The following is a 22,096-nucleotide window of genomic DNA, read 5'->3' on the forward strand; positions in this document are numbered from 1 at the left end:
GAAGAACTTCACTCAAATAATGGCACAAAGGAACTTATAAAAGTCATAGTGTACTGCAATATTGCTGAGTTGCAACACGTCATGAAGAAGAAAAAAATCAACTAATGTCGACGTTAAAGTGAATGTGCATTTGGGATTTCAAAAACAAAACAAAATGTTTCGAAGCTTTATGCTGGTACAGTACCTGCAGGATGGCAACACACCCCCACGTCACCTCAGTGGTGGTACAGGCCAGCGCTGAATGCATGTATGCAACTTGTCATTCCAAGGCAATTTCTACTCAAGGCTGGTTCACCCTACCTCGCTATGAGTTAGGCAGTGTGTGTGTGTGCCTGTGTCTGTGATTACTGAGACAACAGGTCTTTGGGTTCAGCACTGCGATCTCTCGGGTATTCTGCACAAAGAAAGCTTCCTGATGTCTTATGAGAAGCCTGGACATACTGTGTTTTTTTCCCTTCTTTCTGTGCCTCTTTTCTCCTGAATGCCGCGTGTTTGCTGTTTTTGATGAAGCAGCAATGAGAGAACCACTGTCTGCTTAACGCACTGCACTGACATTTTAGAGGTGGTCTTCGGTCAGAGATATCGGACCCTGCCAAAACACGAGGAAATCGTTTGGATGTGACTGCAGCATGGTAAGCTTGTGTTTCTGTTAAAAGTGCATGTGTGTAAGGGATGCGGGCAAGCATCGTTCTGCAGCTGTGCGCGTACTGCTTGCTGTAGCTCACTGTGCACCAGCGTGCAATACAATCAAAACGTTTCACATCCCATCCATGCAGATTAACATTACCAGCGGCTCGTGCGAGTTCTACCACTCCGTTACAAACGCGTCTCGTTCTGTCTTCAGTAGTGTTTTATTCTATGCCCAGCTTTTTATCCTTAAACATTTGATTAAACAGTACAGCGTAATTATTTCGGGTTTTCAAAAGCATTTTCAAACGCAACCGACTCGTCGTTTTGACACAATTGGCTTGTAACCCTAGGAGTATATAGGGTTGTACATGCAGCCGGCGGGTTATAACACTGTTAATGTGAATTTGGGTTGTAATAAATAGTTGCAGATTTGGCGTGAACGTTGGAGGGTGAATGTGTGTTGCTCATCTAAATCGATGGATACATATGTGTTTTCTAAATTCGATTCCTGTATCTATTATGTTGTATCTGAATCGTACGTGGATTTTGTTATTTTTATTTTTATTTTTTTAAATTCTGAAATTTGCAATTTGTTGTTTTGACAAACAAACGTCGTAATTATCAAACACAGCCACAAGAAAACAATCATTACTGTAATTGTCTTCTTGGCATTCGTATATATTTTTCTATTATTATTATTATTATTATTATTATTATTATTATTATTATTATTATATGCTTGAAATAGAACCAGCAGCATGAAAAGTGTAATATATCACTCCACTAGATGATTTACTTTGTAGCCGGGAGAAACGTAACATTATAATTTCTACCGTGTGTAAATCATTCCAAATCTCAGCTGTTCTCTGTAATCACACAGGACTGTTATAGCTCCTTCCTTTAAAGTGCTTTGAGTGGTAGGAGAAAAATGTGTCTAAACGCGTGAAAAACGTGCTTTTATCACACGCTTTGAGCAGATTGTGACGGGTCTTAAAAAGAAGGCAGACTCATTTCGCATCATTTGTGAAATGTTTATTATTTCAAGTTACATTTTTTTTTTTTTGCTATTATTTATTTATTGCTAAAAGGCGTCCATCATTTTAAACTTTTCTTGAGTGGTTTAGACAGAACTCAGTATGTCTGAGGGTGAGCATGCCGTGCAGCGTGAGAGTTATAACAAGAAGCAATGTGAACAGAGTGATGATGTGCATGTAATAAACCAGTCTCTTTACTATAATACAATTTTGCCATTGAGGTTTTGAAATGAATCTGCCTAAAACCAGAATGCTACATAATAATAATAATAATAATAATAATAATAATAAATAATAATAATAATAATAATAATAATAATAATAATAAAAAACCATGTCGAATAAAATACACCAGTTTAGGCTTTATTCCAGAGGTGTTAGGCTTGTTTATAGCACAGTACTTTGGTACTGTCCGACTGGAGGGAATTAGTGGTTTGTTTGATGACTAATCAAATAGAAACTGTTGAGTTGGAGAATATTTTTAAATCAATATGCCAAACATACGCTAATGTATCAATTGATTAAAGCTAAAATATATATAATATATATATATATATATATATATATATATATATATATATATATATATATATATATATATATATAGAAAGACATGGTAGACCAACAACAGTCCAATTTGTAAATGTGTATTTGTATGGTTTCATTTGTAATAAAGGTGCAGGTACTAAATATAAATAATTCAAATGTTGGTTAGCGCTTTAGTTCCTGTTATTTTTTTGGTAGACTGGTGGATGTTGTGAACTGACTCCTGGATAGTTTTTGAACTGTTTTCTCAACAACAACAACACCAATAATAAGATGAAGATGGATATCAACCCTTTTGTAAAAAAAACTAAACATTTGAGGTCAATAGAATACTGGCAAACAATGAACATAGAGTGTGAAATGGTGTTCTCTGCAGAGGTAAACAAATTATCTGGGTTGTTGTTTTAGCAAAGCAAAGCTTTATAGAACACATTTGCATTTGTTATCACTTATTAAGTTGCTCTTTTCTTAGCTATGCCCTTTCTGATGAGTTACAAGATTTCATTGTTTTTAATACTGTCAGGAAAGAATGGCATGGTCCATGAGGGAGTGGGAGTGGGAGTGGGTGGGTGGGTCTGTTAGTTATGTACTATTTAATAATAATGGCTGCTGCAAGTCACGGAGCAGTGGCAATTTGGGATTGCAAAGTGGTGAGAGAGATGGAGAGCTTCTCCTTATTCAGCAGCTGGTTTATGGTAACATCGGATTTCATTGTTATAGCCCTGTTTAGAACATGTAAAGCAGCCTGGGTGGCACAGAGGGCTTGTGTCCAGATGAATCGCTGCTATGATCAACTTTCATCCCTGATAAATGCAATAAGATATGACCTGGGTCATAGTGTCCCAGAGGCACTTCTGCTCCCTTAAAGCCATCCTTTATGCAGGGTGTAAATTAAAGCTAGAGTTGGTGAAAAACGCTACTCACTGACTCAGTTCTGAATGCTTTTTCCTCTTTGCCTAACAAACAGTGGCAAGCAGCTCCACTGGCTGGAATTAAAGTCAGCAACTTCAGCTCAGACAGGACAGAGAGTGTCAGAACTAAGGATGTAAAGCTTATGTAACACTGAGGGCACTATCACCGTGGACTCTGAGGGAGTTGCAGAGGCGGGAAAGGAAGGGTCTCGAGTTGTTCTGTCCTCATTGAGTCTGACCCTTTGAGTGCAGCGCTGTGTTCTTTGGGTTGTCACGACACAACTTGATGACTACTGAAAGCAGCCACAACACAAGTGCTCTGCATAAAAAAAGCTCAGACAACCGTTAATGCATCTGGGTGTAGGGAACACTTCAATGACTGCAGCTATAGTACAATACATTGCCAATGTTGAATCGACTAGCTAATCAAACACCTGTCCAGGTGACCCACGGTGTCTTGAACAGTCATTTTAATTAGGTTTGACTGTATCCGCAAACAAGATGGAAAACTTATTTTTCTGTCGTGATCTCAGAATCAGAATCCTGCAGATCCAGATTCACTTTTCCTGGTATTATAAATAAGGAAGTCGTTTTGTGTTATTTCCTTTATGAAGTATTTTAATTCAGTGATTTGGGATTTTTTAAAATCATTTTTTAAAATTTGTGTTTCAAGGGTAGCGTCTTTGTGTTTTCATGGGAGTATGCATTGCCTTGGATGGTTACCAAAAGATTAATTTATTCCTTGGCTGCCAAAGATGGTTTAGTCTGATGGTTTAGTCTGTAATTACAGATTCTTGACAGGTATTTTATGAGCCTTTAGTCAATTTAGTTAATGCTCACATTTCACAAGTATACGAAACTAGGATCCGTATTAAGAAACTACTCTTTCACAATATGAGCAGCCATTAACTTGGCTCACCAAAGTGAGCCCACACACTGAAATGGTTCCTTGGGATGTCCTTTTCGAATTGAAATGAGCTTATCATTTTTGTGTTGATCTGTGTCATTTTGACCAAGGGTTGTATTACAGGTGTGTTCTCAGATGACTTCACTCCCAGGGATATCACGTACTTGCTTTATCATGTGTGACAACTCATTTTTCAAAGAGTCAAACTAGCCGAGCAGCACAATAGGGGGGTTTTACAGCTTAACCCCTTCAGTGCTAGCGAACGTATGGCATACGTCCTCCCATATGTCATGCTGTCTGTGAATCTGGTGTATCAGTTACGTCATTTAAACAGTGGGTGATTGACGTCTAAACTAGCCAATAGGATTTCTCTATGTTTTTCCAGCAAGTCAAATCATCAAATGAAAGTCTGTGTTATATTTCGGATCTTGCTTTAATCTAAGAAACTCATGATGGCTACAACATTTAGGGGATCCAAAGAGCTGTTTTGGCAAAGTAGATCTTATTTTCACAACTAGTCGATCACTGTCAATTGCAGCAGGCTGTGTCTATGTAGTATATTGTATCATACACAATCTTATGGCAGTGCCCTGCACTGCTGCAGGAGTGTGAGTGACCAATCACTTCCAGAATTTTAGAACATGTGTGGAAGATTCCAGTGTCTTTTGAAATATGTGAATGGTATGCCAAACATTGCATGATTGAGTCCAGAACTGGCCTAAGATCTCTCCATCATGTTTTGTCTGGAATTCAGTTATTGTCTGGAAATCATTCTCTGTGTCGTAGTGTGAGCTGAGCGGATCGAAATTGCAACAAATCTTAGGGAATCAAATATTTTTTTGAAAAATGAATTGCTTGTTCAACAGTTCTTTTTATTTATGTATGTATGTATGTATGTATTTAATCAGGACAGAACCCTTGAGATAGACATCTCATTTCAAAGGGGTCCTGGCAAGGGAAAGCAGCAAGAAATAACAACATTATAAGATTATAAAAATCATAAAATCAGTAGCAAAAAGGGACAAATCATTCAACCAGGACAATAAAACAGTTCAAACAAACAGATCCGAACTAACTTCTATATTTAGAACTATTTTTGGGTATACAAAAGTTGAGTTTTTGTGTGTGTGTGAAATACTTATGCCATAGTATATATTCGCCAACACTATCCCAGTTAATTTCAGAATTTGTGTAGGTCTGTCAAATAAATGTACTGCTTCCCTATATCACTTATTATAATGCATTTATCTAACACTTTGTCTTTAAACCATATTATTAGCCTTTTAAACCATCTTAACAGTTCTAAATACAGTTAGCGTCCACACTACGCAGCGTTTAATACCATACACCTCAGGGGTAGTCTCTAGTCCTGTTCTCAATTAGATCACGTCATGTAGTGCGTTTTGTCAGAAGTGTGGATGCTGTAATATCGAACAAAATATTTTGTGCATCCTCCAATATCCCAAAATGCTTTCTGATATGTTTTGGCGCATGGACATTACAAACACTGTGCTCAGAACAGGCGTCTGAAGGAGCTGAGAACGATTAATACTGCTGCACCGTATTCAATTCCTGAGGCTTGTTGTAAAATGGTTTATCATGGAGTGACGTGGTCAGATGCCGAAATCAAGGCACTTTGATATCTGGAGCGATGAAATCGGTCAAGGAGAACTTCAGAGTTCAAAACGAAATGCACACATTATGATAAAATGTATTTTGTGTTTTTAAGAAACAAAACCATAACGTTCATGCTAAGAAGCGCTCTGTCTTCCGTGGGCACGGGCTGTATGTTTGCCAGGTTGTAAACAGGCAGTGCATGCTGGGATACTGTCATAGTAAGACCCACAGTGTTTGCTAGGATCTGTAAACAAACTGCTTTCATTGTGCTTGTATGCATTAAGCCTGACTAAACATGAAATGGTACATTAATGTGGACAATTTGAGCTGGATTAATTCAAACGTTTTTGAGTATGGTTCTTGAGATTGGTTATGTAGTGTGGACAGGGCCTTAGTCTAGTACTATTGTAATCCTCACAACCTACAGTTTAAGAATGTATATAGTTTCTCAGCATCCTTTGATATAATTTGTGCAGAGGGGTCAGAAAATAAAGACAACAAACATAAAAAGTGAATATATGTAAAGCAGTATAGTTGAATTTTGTATATATCTAGTTCTATAAAATATATTTTTTATATGCCCCAAAGTTCACACAAAACGCAAAGATCATTTGACCTAGAGATGTTCTATTTTTTTATGCTTTATTTTTAATAGAAATGTTAAGCAGCCTTACCAGAAACATACCAACTGTTTAAAAAAAAAAATCTTCATAAATAGTCACCATATTGGCAATGTGAAACATAACCAATTTACCTCATTACCGTGTCAAGAAATATCGTTTTTCCAGGGATTTAAAGTTACGTAAAAAATATTATTATTTTTTTTTTACATTTAGTTGACCAGATATGCCCAAACATATAACTTTAATGAAAAGTTCAGATTGTGCAAAAAAAACAAAAAAAACAAACAAAAAAAACAACATATAGTTTCCTTTAGAGACTTGTGACAAACCTGACTTTGAAATGATTCAGTTCCAAATCAGGAAAAACCTCAAGCTGCGAAAGGGATCTCTTTCTGATGTTTGAATATCATTTTATGGCAGACAGGTTATTCTGTGGTCTTAACACTAAAACAAAGCCTTGAACCTAGTCAGCAAAAAGTGCTTTCTTTTGAAAGCTGTAATATAGGCTTTGTGGAGTCATGTATTTTATATTGTGTCCTTCCTTTGTAGTCTGAGCCATTCTAATTACTAACATCCAATTAAGAATGTCTTACACTTGCCCAGTTGTCTATTAAAAAGCATGAATTGGATGAGTAAAAAGCTGTATAGACTTGTGTATCGTGTACCTAAATATATTTTCAGTCATTTAAAAGTCTTTGTCGGACTGTGATGACACAGTTAGAGCTAAACAGCTCCAAGTGCTTAGTTTTCAGTTGTGTGAATCTTATTTTGGCTTACCAGTGAGCCTTTGTAAAATAAACTGATTGATTGTTTTATTCACGGCCAGTTCTGTAATAGCTTTTATTTCTCCAGTTTTAGAAATGCTATTAAAGACATCACATTGTTTCACTAAAGCAACACTCTGGGCCTGCATGCCAACCATTGTTTATTACTGTCAGTCAAGTTCAAAAGACAAAGTAAGCAAGAACAGAGATGAACAATGGGATTGAGCTTGTAACAGTTTGTCAGTTGAGTCTGTTTTTAAAAGCTTTGGCTACTACCACTGAAATGAAAAAAAGCATTTCAAATAAAATAAATAAACTGAATCAAGTAAGACATGAACTCTGCAATGCATGAAAAATTGATTTAAAAAAATCCCAATGTATGTTATTGTAAAAGAACTGTGTTTGGGAAGATATCAAGCTTGTTAAGTTGGCTTCTATAGTCTGGAAATTCTGTTTTTTTTAATTTTTTTTTTAACATGTGTGCAAAGTGTTGCCGATTTGCAGCAATGGCAGTTCTGATATTTGTAATGGAGTAGTGTCTTGTCTATGGCACACTCGCGTTACTGATTCTGACCCCTGCAGATTAGACAAGGCTAAAAGCTCTAGATTTACTATCTGAGATCTAGTTGTCCAGTTTTTAAGACATTTTCTTGAGGAAAGTGTGTTCACCAGTTCACACATTGAAGCAGCAGTGACCCCATTTCTCATGGCTAGCCAGCTGCCGATCACCAGTCTGGAGTGTAAGAGTGTCAAGGAGCAGCCTAGCATCTGTGTGGCTCATTTCTTTTTATTGTATTTTTTTATTTTACAGGGTTTAAGATGCTAGTCTGGGGAGTGTGTTGTTGCTGGTTTGCTCCCCCCCCCCCCCCCCCCCCCAGCCTCTCTCTCTGCTTGTTACCCATGGAATTCAGGCTGGAGCCACTGCTGAGCTGTAAAATTTCGGTAGTCGTCTCACAGCATCCTTGTTCATGTGAATGTTGCTTCAGTCTCGGGTTACAGTCAGTGTTTACAGATTACAACAGCAAAAGGCAGTGCTGTCCTGTGCTGACTAGGGTGTCAAGAAAAACACTCAGGGAGGAAACACATGCTTTGTATAAACAAAGAGGGTGAATTCACATGCAGAAAGCTGCCAGTCTGCCTTTAAAGAGTAAGTCTTGCAAAGGCATCCATGACGTGTGTGACATGCCACCTGTCTTTTAAAAGAGCTGTGCAGTGGTTCTGACTTTTTAGTGCTAAGGAGCTGTTTTCATGTACAAGTTGGGCTGTGGAGATGCAGATTACTAAAGTTTCACATCAGTGCATATCATTATCCTGCATTAGAGATCACTTTAGAAGTAGAACGTCTACAATTGAATACACTTCTACAATTGAACAGACTTCTATAATGGAATGTTTTGTTCAATAGAAGCTGGGTCTTCGGTACAGGCTGGAGTAGTTCAGCTTGTTTGGCCCAAGGTTTCATTAAAAAAAACCAAAAAAAAAAACCTTCTTTTGTTTAGCCATTATCTGTTCAGCTGTTCTTAGGCAGACAGAGAGGCAGATCACGAGGTGCACAGCAGTATCTTCTGTAGCAGACCCTTGGGCTGCCCTTTCTGCTAAGGAGCCACGGTCAACAACTGCTGCTGGTTACGTAAAGCAGGTTCAGTGGAATAGTGCACCCCGATCCTGTTTCTTTATAACGTTGCACTTGAAGCTTGAGTGCATGCCCTCTTTAAGAGCTCACCTCTCTTCATTTCCCATGCTTCATACCTATTCACCCTCATTCCTAAAGGCTGAAAGAAAATGGTAATCATGATTAAATGAAAACCTCCACATCTCAACCTGCAGATGAGAAATTATACATGCTGATTTCATCCTCCACTTGGCTTTGATAACACTGTGCATCAGTGAGCAATAGAATATTGGCTTATTCTTCTGAAGTACTAGTGCAGACCCCTTTTGGAGTATGGCTAGAGTCTAGGAAGGGTATCGCAGTAATTGCATAGAAATGTACCTTTCAAATCTCTGGGACTGCGCTTATTAACCTTAAGGACTTCAGCAGCTATGTAAAGAAACCACGTTATCTGCCCTTGCATGCAGCTTAGATTATATACCATACACATGTCTCCTCACTGTGTGAATCTCCGGTGTGCAACAGGAGAACGACAGCTCAAAGTTTGACAACTTCTATAATTGAAAAATAATGAGATCATCTTCATGTTTTTACAAAGTAACACTATTTTTTTTTTCACGGTTTATAATTCTTACAGTTAAAACAGAGTTTCTTTAAACCTGTCCTGTGTTGAATTATTCAGCGTAGAGAACAATCAGACTTGCAATTGATTATCTTCTAAAAGCCTGTATTAATTCTGTAACTTAATACGATTAAAATGAGAGCCAGTTCATGTTTTAATTGTCTATTAATAATGGATTTAAGGGGAAAACATGTTATTATTTTATGGCATTCTGTCGTGGTTTACTGTTTCAGTGTATACACATTTCAAGTCTGTGTGAAATAGAATTTAAAAAAGTATCTTGGAGCAGATACTTGACATCCATTGGTAAGCACAGGGCAAAAGCGTATAATTAGGAATGCAGCGCACCTGTTTTGGCACAGTCACAATGACTCTTTGAAAATGAACGGCAGAGGCAAATGATTCTTTATTGAATCGATCAATCCCTGTGTCACACTCCATAGGCTTTCTTAGAAACGCGGTATCCCCCTGCCTAATGCTTTTTATTATACCACCTATTCACAGTGCTGCTATGCATCTGTGTATGGAGACCATACATACATCACACATTTTGAACCCTAATTCAATTTATTTTGAGGTTTCAGGGTTTTGTGCCACCACTTTGAAAACGAATCCTCAACACAAGGCAGCTGTTATCCTACAGTGCACCTGAAAGGATTTTTAATTGAGCAAAGGTCTACTACTCGAGGCATTTTAACCGTTATAGCCACATATAGCATTGTATCTATTTAATTCCTCTCAGTTAACCCTAGTGTGTAATATTCTTACCAGGGGCCTGTAACCCAACGTGTGTATGACATGCTTAATACTAAACTACAGGTCATTGTGAATTATACTAAGTGGCAATCAGGCTGTGCATGCAGAACTACCATGCCTGTCCTTTGAAGCAGGCAGCTGCACAGCTGTTGTTATCATAATGGAATCTGACAGAACAACACGCCTGGAAAGCATTTGCACTGTATGTTCAATATTGACGAAAATCAAAATGTTAGAAGTGGAATTCTGTCATAGCAGGAGATAAATATACATCAAATCCATAGTTTTTTTTTTTCTTTATTCAAGAGCTCTAAACATTTGTATGGGTACCAAACTCTTACCAAATCAAACACTGTCAGAAGTGCAATGAAGAATTACCTTGTCTTTCCTTTTATTGCATGCCTGGTGCTTTCTGATGGATCATGTGCTTTTCTTTTCTAACCAGTCGACCTGTGAGTGTTGTTAAAGCAGGAGGTTGTGGCATATTTAGCATATGCAGGAAATAGCAGTAAAGCACACCATTCTTTATAAATAATGTAGGACACCATTTTTTAAAATCTTCTTGTGATGCAATCAGCGCATGTTTTTGTCAGTGTAAACTGGTACTATATTTGGGTTCTGGTATGCTAAGTCATTTTTTGCTATAACGGGATTGTGTTTTTTTTTTATTTTAATTTTTTTTTTTTAATCCAGATAGCTCCAGGAGTTTTTTTTTTTTCCTTTTTCTACCAGATGCGGTGAAGTGCTCGACTCTAGTTAATTTTTAATTCTTTTGTGTAATATTTTTTGCTAGTGTCTTTGAACTTTGAAGATTGATGATGTCTGTTTTAGCTTAAACCAAACACAAATCTACAGAAATCAAAGCACAGTTCCTGACAGATCATTCTGTGTGCAAACATTTCATCACATCTTCTTGTACTACGTTCAGGGTTATTTTTCTGAACTTTGTAGATGTGTGAAGTGGAGAGGAAGATCGGGAGAAAGAAAAGACATGTTCAAGAATTATAGAATATGGTGTCTTTTTTTAGTTAACAATATTTAGATTTCAATGACCTGTACCATTGCTCGGCTCCAGCACTGCCACCATACTAAGTTTGCGGCTGCTGAAGGTTTTAGCACCCGGGCTACAGTGCTGGACAGCGTTACACTTGATGAGATGATGCTGTCACCACTAGCCCTCTCTCTGGAGCAGAACCCATTCAGATTAGTTTTGGATCAGTGTTTGCTGAGTAAGGTTACAGAACAATAACTTATTATCTTATGGTAAAAATACAATAACATGAGATCAGTAAGTAAACTGTGGTAGCATTCAATAGAGGGTTTATTCTAAAAAGAATACCATCAGGTGTACTAATGTATTAACTTTAATTAAATTGTTAAAAAAAACTATTTTCACAAATTAACCAACATTGGGCACTCAGTCAAAGTTATGCATACCATATGTGAAAATGTTTTTAGACATAATTTGTTCGCCTTTCTACTTATATGTTTTTGCTCCCGGTGACTATTTTAACGGAGTTTTGCTGCAATGCTTCGTCTGTGTGCTAAATGAGAGGAGCAGTCATTTTTAATGGGGTAATGAGCTTGCAAATTAATGAGCCATTTTGGTATTTTCAGACTGTTTCGTAACCCATTTGGGAGCTTTTGTCTTGCATCTCAAAGGGGTTTTCATGCAATGACCAGTAATTAAGAAGTTTCAGTATGGGCTGGGAAATTATTATTTTTATTATTAGTTGCAGTAATTGTAGTAGCAGTAGTGTGTGATTACAGATAGCTAAAGACAAATAATCATTTGAGGGGGAAACTGCTGAAATGTTGAAATCAGAACCCTGGGTTACATGGATTACCTCATTGTAGAAGCCCCCCTCAAAGCCTTCTATAACTAACCTGCCAGGCTACAGGAATTTCATTATGTGGTATGTGAATGGCAAGTAGAGTCTCCGCGCCCAGTCACTAAACATGATGAGATAAATCATCCTGCCACATTTAGCTGTAAACGTATTAACCTGCCATGATTCCCCTTTACCTCCCCTCTTCACCCTATCAGCACTGCCTCCCATTAACAGATGCCATGGGTAAATAAAGAAGAAGGAGTATGCAATGCCCCAAAGCGTTGTGTTTCGTTGGAGATGCAGTTTGTCAACCCGTGATTGATTGAATTCAGGAGGACGTGTGTGCTCCTGTGGTTTGCAAAATTGTATTAAACCTGAAAAGCTGGGAAATGCTTTTATTTTTTTTTTTGTAATCACTGTATGAGAATGAGCCTGCTTAACATTTCAGTTTATTTAATGTTTAGTAGTGCGCCAGTTTATTCCTAACAAGAAAGTTTTAACCCTCTCTAATCCATAAATATTGTTATTCTGATATATATATAATATATATATATATATATATATATATATATATATATATATATATATATATGAGAAAGCAGGCAGGCTTGTTTTATAATTTAAAAGCTGTTGGTAAGTGAAGGAGTTAATTATTGAGTTTCTTTTAGTAGTCTGTGTATCACAGGTTGACATTGTGTGGACTGTGAGCACTCTATTGAAGAGAACCTGAAAGAATGGACTAAGATATGGAGCTATGTGTTAGGCTCTGCAGAAATGTAGGTTATTAGTTTTTAACATCAATCATTATTTGCTAGCTCCCATGAGATCTATGTTATGCATTTGTTTTGCTGAGTGTTCTGGGAGAGTAATAAGACAGAAGGAATTCTTTTTTTTTTTACTTACACCTGCCTGTGGCAAAAACAAAAAATACACTAAAATCACATTTTGATTATTAAATAATATTTCTTTCCCCTTAAATGTGTATAGCCTAAGAAATGGAACGAGAAGCACAAATAGTCTTTTTATATGCTGGTGGTATGCAAGAGATGAAAATGACCTGACAGTGTTTCAAAACGGCTGCTGTTTTATTTTTTGGGTCATCCTTTATGGAGGCCAGGTACTCTAAATATTGTTTTTGATTGGCCCAGCCTTGAATAACTTCCACTAAGGATGTTGCCTCTTGGGGGGGATAAGGAGTATCTCAGCCAGCTGTCCCTAGCAAGCCTAATTATAAGGGATGCCCCTTACTTTATAAACTGTTTAGTACACATATTCTTATCCCGTTGTCATAGGAAATAAGTTAACTGGGAAATAAGTTAGCATTTGCCTTTTTGAGCCTTTCTGCACATGCACGAATCTTAGAGCTTAAAGGCAAGGGTAAGCTGTCGCCATTTTCTGTCTGTGAACTTTAGTTCAAGTCAATTTTTTATTCTTAAAAAGGTTGTCAGAATCTTTATTAAAAGCTACACTATATGTGGTAAAAATTGTCATTGTATTATTCTTAACATATTTTTCACATTATTATTTAATAACAGGTTAACTTTAGGCTACGTAGTTTACAAAGGTTACATTTAATTGCTGGCTACTTTATATTATAGGTTTTCTTCGGTTTTCTAGGTTTTCATTATTTGCAAATATTAGCGAAAGAGAAATAAATACTATACATGAAATAATTTATCATCTGTTGTGCAATTATATTTGTGTTTTAAAATGTAATAACAGTTTCTAATACAACATATTATCTATTATTTAATAATATGTATTAAACTTAATTCCCAGATCACAAAGACTTGGCAAACTCTCACCAGAGTTGTCATTTTAAATTTGTAATCGCCACGGATATTTATATTTGGTTTTCTTCATACAAGTAATACAGCAAAAGAGAAATAAGTACATGTATAATTTGGATGAATCTCCATGGAGAAACTTGCCTTTAAGCTCTAAGATTCGTGTATGCATAGAAAGGCTCAAAAAGGCAAATGCTAAATTATTTCCCAGCTAACGTATTTCCTGTGACACCGTTACTTTGTTGTTGTATCCAGTGGCCACTTATCTTTATTTGTAGATGCATGTAATAATGTAACGTACTACATGAATGTTAACTAGACAAGGCACTAACAATATGAGATTATTAGGCAGGGCTGTGAAAATATGAAATAACTGATTATTGATCTTTTCCGCTTCTAAAAACATGTTGTGTTATGGATTGACTAAGAGAAGCTTAGCGGGAGGGAATGCTTGAATTTATCATTTCCCTTCAACGCTTTCATTATCATCTACATTGTCACTGATGATGGCTCTGAGTTGGACTGAAATAGAGAAAATACCCGTAATCTGACATCAAATGTAGACAACCTTAAGTGGGATCCAAAATGAGGTAACAGTTTTTAAAAACAATATCAGATGCAAACGTGGGTCTCCTGAATTGAAAATGTGTCGGAGAGGGGTCCCCAAAGCTGCTTCTGATAAACCAGTAAGCTAGGACTGTAGCTGTCATGGCTGTCAATTTCAAATTATTAAACGTGACCATATGCTAAAGGGACAACAGATTTTGTTTAATAATGGCCAGTGAAAATCTGTGTGTCGGTTCAGCAGATTAGGGCTTTTTAAACAACGGAGTAGCCAAGAATTAATAAATGCCATATTTACATGACAATTGGGCAGCTCCTCCCTGTCTCAGGTACCCCTTTGAAGGCATTCCATATCTGTTACCAAATTTAAGAGTGCTGAGCGTGCTAAATTAGGGTTGAACAATGTGCCTTTTTGCTTGTGGTGCGTTCACATGAAAAACGATGTGTCCATAAGTTCATAAGTTTAAGTCTGATTTAACATCTTTGAAGTTCTGTTCATAGAAGACAAATTGGTTGGTTGGTGTTTCATTGATTTACTATCTGTTAGAAGCTTTCCTGTGCAGATTACTTGCAGCCGGAGTTTTGCAGAATGTCTGACATTCAAGACCAATATAAAGTTTTCTTGGGGTGTGGACTGGCAGCGTTTTAATAAAGAGTGACAGACGATTGCTTAAAGTCACACAAAGAAAGGCCTTTTCTTTCAGTCTGACATTGATGCTGAAGAAAATTACTGAAGAGCTTTGAACACTGTGAAATCTGTCAAGTGACTGTTTGCCCTGAGCGGTAATTCTTTGCAAGAAGAAAGTGTCGTACTTTCTTTTTTTGTTTTTTTGTGTTCTACCAGCTGTTTTGATATATTTCAGACAAATTCTTTCTTAAGAGCACAGTTACTGCTTAATACTGTATGTACATGCTTTTTTTATTTTTATTAAAATGTTTTAAGCCAGTTTTCGTTGACATAATTTTGCTTGAATGGCGGATCTTTAAGGGACATTCACGTGTGGGTTTTGTAAATCTGATGGAATTAGACTGGTTTATAACCTAGAAAGTGAAAGAATGTTTGAAAGGGGGTGCTTGGAGGCCCTTTTTGTACCAGATGTGTCATAAAAATATATGTTTTCCACACTGAAATATTTTAGCTTTCTTGTGTAACAGTAAGTATTGCAGAACAGGTAAAGCAACATTTAAAACTTACAGGGTGTGCTTCATACTGTAGGTCTCTTCTGATACGTTGTAATAAAGCCTAGAGAAGGCCATTTAAACAGAGCTTTTGTTTTCCAAGAATTCCAGTATTTATTTACGTTATTACCAGAGGAAGCTGCAATAAGAGTCAACACTGGTAGACTGTGTGAACCTCGTCTTCCTCATCTATGATAGCTTTATATTTATTCATAAGTTATGATGAAAACAGTTCCAGAGCAAATTCATTGTTTAGTTTTCACCTTGTGTGCTCTCATTCAGTCTGATTGAAATATACTGTTGTTAGGTGTTAACTAACAGTGACTGGTGAATTATGGGATGTACTTCGGTGTAAGGGTTTGCATAATAATTAATTTGAATTCTAGAGAAGACTATGTCCTTTCTTGAAGACTTTTTTCCTGGCTTTGTAGCTAACCATGCTGGTGGGGCAGGAGGAGTCAGTATGGTCTCCATTAACTGGTGATTGGAACTGTCTGATCTTGTTAAGCGACTGGCCACTTGGTTCACATCCAAAGAGCTCAATTGATTTCCTCATCTAATGTAATCCTCAGGAGGGCAACCATTGACCTCGTCCCCTACAAAGGTGAGCCCCTCCCCCCAAGCTCACAGGACCTGAAACCTTGAAATGGCACTCATTGTCATCCAACACAATGGCAAATGTTTTCTTATTCTGAGTGGTAATTAATGTAATAGTGACTGATGCTCTGTAGTACCATTGTGCTTGACTGTAACATGTCATTGTTCCTTGCTTAGCACTAAATTGATAGGCACCAAATAGTGACACCGCTCTGGGACCAAGGGAGTCATGTTGCCAAGTCACTGGTCTGTGTCAAACCACCATCACAAATGGTATTACATTGGATCAGTTGTACATCTGTAAGGTATGTTGGATGTCAGTGGACATAGGCAACATTTAGTCTGTCACTTCAAGTACTGTAATGTATCCAGTAGCTCTATATTAATAAAGGAGAAACATGCTTTTGAGTTGGAGTTGTCAGAAGGGATTGTTCCTTCTTATATAGAATGGAATTGAACTTTAGTGGGCTTCTCATTTTATTTAGGAATATGTAGCCTTTTTTGACTGCAGTTTTTTTTTGTTAAAAGCTCAAGTCTGGCTGGCACACAGCATTCAAGCCTCTCTCTCTCTCTCTCTCTCTCTCTCTCTCTCTCTCTCTCTCTCTCTCTCTCTCTATATATATATATATATATATATATATATATATATATATATATATATATATATATATATATATATATATATTCTGTAGTCAGGAAAGGGGTTCAGTATTGGAATTTCAATAAGTCACAGCCTTTACTAGTTCAGTTTCAGGTTCTTTTGAACCTGATTCAAGGCAGTATTAACTCACCCTGAAAGACAGGACACATGAATTCCATTTAAGGCTGGTTAAAAAAAGCATTCAGTCCTGCACTCGTAGATTGTATATCTGCATTCTGAATGATGCTGTATGAATGAATCTTCTCTCACCATTGTTAATGAAGCAAGGGACAGCTGAAAGGAAGCAGTCACTGAGTTTAATAATGTCATGACCACACACTGAAAAAATGAATGCAAAATATATACCCAACTAACCCAACTAGTTCAATTGACTTGAAATCATACAGAAATCCTTAGTCATATGAATAGCACAAGGCTGCAGAACATTCCTGTTGTGTGTCTTCAAAAAATAAATAAATAAAAATAGCAGTAAATAGTGCTCTGTATCAGTTTCTATTCACAATGAATCCCTGATTGCCTTTCATTATCTTAATACTTGGCCATGCCAACAGTATCCTTTCCAATGTGATCATCTAAGTGAACTTTAGTTCCATTACATAAATATCAGAAAAGTCAGTAAACCTTGAAATATAATTTCTATTATATATTTAAATGGTGTTAAAATGTGACTTACTAGGGACAGAGGCGTGGTTTACATAGCATTCGAATGTGCTTGTCTGTTTTATCGCTGAATCTAGGCATCACAATTTTGCTTCATCAGCAGAGTGAATATGTTAATGACAGTACAATAGGGGGTGGCTGTACACTGTCAGTAAAAAAGTAGAAATATTGGTCCTTCAGGTATATTCAATGCCATTCATTCCCTGCAACAACTAGATAAGCCTGATGCCATTTCAGTGATGTGCATTGTGAGGAAATGCTGGACTTGTCTGGATGTCAGGACTGCCCAGTCCTGCTCTCTGGAATAACCACTGGGATAACCAGTCAGCATCCCACCACCACCACCACCTCAATCACCGCCATGCTCACATACCTCTCTTTCGCATATTAGTCTCCATGTATAGAAACACCTCCTAAGAGAACACTTTGCCTAAGAGAACACCCTTGTGGTGAAATTGATTTTTCCCATTGTAAATGCTCCACCTAAAGGAACAGGAACTTCGCTTAAAAGAACACCTTTTTGGCACCGATAGCGGTTCATTCACAACTGATACAGTACTGTTTTGTAACCTGATAACTCGTCGTCATCATCATCATCTTCATCAAACTTAAATTCAAATGGTTTATTCTAAATCTTTTCAAATGTGACTTGCCATCATGAGAGTGTCTTGAGTTATACTGATTGGTTTATTCAATCTTTCCAGAACCGCCATCATATCATTGCTTCGTTTTTTATTCTCTCATTCATCTCTACAGAATGGCATTGAATGGCAGCTCTTGCTACAAAAAGTTGAAAGTTGTTCAAGCTCCTGAAAAAAAAACTGAATCAGTCACAAGTCACCGAGCAATTTGGTGTTTAAGTAATTTTGTGCATGTCTTAAGTATTGCTCCTGTACAGGCATTCATAATTAATCTAGAGCTGCTGTCCATTTTTTTAACATGTGTAGGAGTTCTGTGTTAATTTAGTTTGATGGTTAGTTTATTATCGTTAGTTTGTCTGGTACTTTATTATTATAATTGCCTATATTTTCTTCTGTTAATTTAATGTGTAGATGTACGTCGGTCATGACAAGTAATAAATATTTATTTATTGATTGATTCTTCTTGTGTCTGGTGGTCAACTCCGTCTTAAAGAACACTTCGGCTAAGAGAACACTTCACTTGCTTCCCAAGGGATGTTCTGTTAGCCAGTATTTCAGTAATAAATACTATACTGTATACATCATACCCTTATACATTTGCATGGCAATGTGGCAGTTTTTCCAGGCTTTAGCTCAGCTCTCTGGTCTTTACAATGATTACCATACACAGCAGTATGTCCCAAAGTTTGACCATGCTTTCACTATACCTTACTACATAGTGAAAGCTATGTGACTTAACCTTGAACTGAGCATGCTGTGCTTTTACTTACTAAGGTAAACTTTTAAAAGGTTAGTTATGAAACAGCATCATCACACATCCTTATATAATATTTGTCATTCCAGATATGTCAGCTTAATAATTGCTGCTCAGACTTTTGGTTCTGAATCTATCGTTGATCTTATCTTGCAAAATTTAAAGCAGATGTTTTAACTTATACTGTACACAACCTTCAAATGAATTTCATTGTATCATTCAATTTCAGTGAACATGGAGACATATTATATTACCATTAAAAAAAGTTTTGGTTAAAAAAAAAAAAAAAAAAAAAATAGCATGTAACAGTCCATTAATCACATATTTAAAACTGGCTACAGCATTGATATTATTTTGATTGGATCCAGCAGGCCTCATTGGCCAGAAAGAGGTAGTTTCATGTGTTCCTGTGGCAGTCACTGATGATCATGAACAGGCTTCTCATGAAACCAGGCCGTAGGAAAAAAGTGAAAAACCAAAGACATCCCCTGCCGTGGCGAAGGTTAAAATATGTGCACACTTCCTGTGACAGGCATCAGAGCTATCAGCTCTATCACACTAACTAACGCCTGGCTCCTGAATTGTCTACATGTGCAGCTCTTCCCATAAGATTTGCCTCCCAACTGGCGTTTCATCATGCACAGGGTAATCTTATGCAAGAAGGTGAAATGACATTTGCCTTTCCTAATTTGCAGATAATTAAGCCCTAGAGGTTTCAAAATGGTGGGACAGTGCATATACAAATCTCATTTCAATATCAAACCAGGGAAGAAGAAGAAGAAAAAGTCCTATTTTCACTTATTACAGTCCTTCAGAACCCAGATCTGTGTACTACAGTGTTTGTGCTGAGATATTGCAGATAACTCTTTGTGATTGCTACTACTCGTATTTGTGTAGTTCTGGTACTGCACACCCACCCTACTTGCCTTTTCTCTACTCTGAGCCGAACTGCGATCACGGAAAGACAAGTGGCATGTTTTGAAGCATTCATGGAGAATGTTTGTTTGTTGTTTTGAATGTTTCATTTACTTCAACCCTCTGGCCAGTTAGGGCTGCAGAAGTGCACTGAATTGAATCAGTTCCTGACAGTTTTACATCCCCCGCCCCTGGGAGCGTCCAGGCCAATGTGATGATCTCCAGCTGAGATCGACAACTTGCCACAGCAAAGACACCAAACTGTGCTCTTCTGGTTCCATGACACAAAAACTGTTATATAGCGCCTTTCATAGTGGACCACCATCATAAAGCACTTTTACAAGATAGTGAGGAACAATGCATTAAATATAGTGAGATACAGGGCATAGTACATTAAATACAAACAATCAAAACTATGCAAACACATTAAATACAGGTATCATACATTAAACACAAGGCTAGGATGTGAATTCTAAACATTGTGGATGCGTGTGAACTCATCAAAAAAAAAAAAAAAAAAAACAATCTTGCCAGTGCTTGACAGAAGAGTAAGTGCAGTATCCCTTACGTTTCTTGACTAGTGTGTTTAATTAAGTTAGTCCTCCATCATGTCAAAACTCTCTGCTTTGCTTCTCAGCAGCCCCTGCTGGGAAAGACAAGGCTGCTGTAGCTGCAGGCCCTCCCTGTGACTGCCCATTGTCTACCATTGATCTGCAGGCAGCCGTTATAATTTGCTATTTTTTCTCCCCCATGGAGGGAATCTATACACATCATCCCCAAGAAGAATGAGATGCTTAAAAACATTCCTTCATCTGCAATTGAGAGCTGAAATCTGCCTTTCCTTTACACTGCCTTGCAATCTCAGAGTGCCTGGAATACTTACTAGCTGGATATTTGGAGGGATGGGGGTGGGGAACATTTGCATCTACTTGGTTTCTGTAAAATATGTGTGTTTTTTTTCACTGCTATTTAATTAAACCTTTTTTATTGGCATATCTCAAAAAATATCCAGCTGAAAAGTTCCATTGTTTCACTGAAAATCCAGTGTTCAAATATTGGTGTGAGTGAAATGTTTGTATAGTATTGTGAATGTTTAGGTTACCACAAAACACCATAGTATACTATGTAACATATAATAACCCTCTGCACGCCTTGTATATAACATCAACATGCAGTGTTGTTGTCCTTTTTTAATAACTAATGCAGCTTATACATAATGATTATGTATTCTTATTTTAAAAGTGATTTCTAAAATAGAACTGTACATGTGCCTTCATGTACTACAGTCCAATCCAAAGTAGAGCAATAAAATCCCATGTAACATACAATAATATAATGCATTAAACAAAATGTCCAGTGGCATCCTAATAACTGTGACCCTAGCGTGGCATGGACAATTAAAATGGCTGTCGTAGCAGAGTGCAATTTAAAGTCTTCAGAAAAGAGAATGGTTTCACATGAGTCCAAGGTTAATTTATATAGTGCTGTTGTTTTGGGGTTTTTTGGTTTGTTTGGGGTAAGCTGGTAGTCCTCCTTTCATTAAAAGTGTAACAAAGGGCTCTTTGTCCGGCGCATTTCAATCTAGCCTGGTATTCTGTTTAATCTGGCACTTGTCTGGAATGAACAAACAAACATGAAGATGGCATATTAACTAGGCCTAGACACAGGGAAAGCGTTCAGATGCCCAGGTCGTCTTCAAGCTCTTTCTGCATGCGTCTGTATGATGTTGTATAGGTTATAGCATTTTTGGGGTTCTTTTGATTAATCCTTATGCCAAACAGTGTCATGTGACCTGAGTGTGTTTGTGCCCCTCTATTTTTGCCCCACAGAAATTGTTAGGACTAATAAAACACCCTGACACTAGTTCTCAGTGATTGCGTTATCAAAACATGTGCTTGTCTGCAGATGAGGGGTTTTAAATGTGACATTTTGTTTAAATCGGTGCTTGTGAACAATCAATTAATCAAATCAAAGTATTGAAAAATCCAAAACACGAGTATCAGCTAATTCCATAAAATAATTAATTATAATATGAATCAAATCGTTTTCAGTAAACATCAAAAAGTTAAATTAGCATACAATCATTTAGGTAAAAAATCCAAACCCCAATCTATATTAAACAAAAAAAAACAAAACAAAACAAAACAAAAAAAAAAAAAAATAAAATATATATATATATATATATATATATATATATATATATATATATATATATATATATATATATATAGTAAAGTGTTGTTTGTGTAAAACATCACCTAAATAAATTGGAAAGGATTACATTCAGCATTGTAGCTGCCTCTGTCCTCCAAGGTAAGTACTAAACAACGGAAAGCAACAGAAGCTCAAGATGTATCATTGTGATATGAGATTTGGTTTAGGTTGTTTTTTTGAAACTGGAGAAAAGCAATCTTGTAGTAGCATGAAAACTGATGTTGGTTGATAGTTGTTGAGCGAGTCTGAGCATTGGAAACTGTGACTAGT

General features: G+C 36.9%; 1 protein-coding gene across 11 annotated transcripts in view; it reads left to right on the forward strand.

The window, feature by feature from the left end:
- Positions 1 to 290: 290 nt before the first annotated feature.
- The window catches only part of tenm4 (teneurin transmembrane protein 4), a 183,352-nt gene continuing 161,546 nt past the window's right edge, over positions 291 to 22,096 (forward strand). For all 11 annotated transcript variants that reach the window (XM_041258618.1, XM_041258621.1, XM_041258622.1 and 8 more), the window contains exon 1: positions 291 to 632. The gene's annotated coding sequence lies outside the window, so the exon portion shown is untranslated. The remainder of the gene's footprint in view (positions 633 to 22,096) is intronic.

The sequence above is a fragment of the Polyodon spathula genome, chromosome 9 (genome assembly GCF_017654505.1).
Source record: "Polyodon spathula isolate WHYD16114869_AA chromosome 9, ASM1765450v1, whole genome shotgun sequence".
NCBI classification, from domain to species: domain Eukaryota; kingdom Metazoa; phylum Chordata; class Actinopteri; order Acipenseriformes; family Polyodontidae; genus Polyodon; species Polyodon spathula.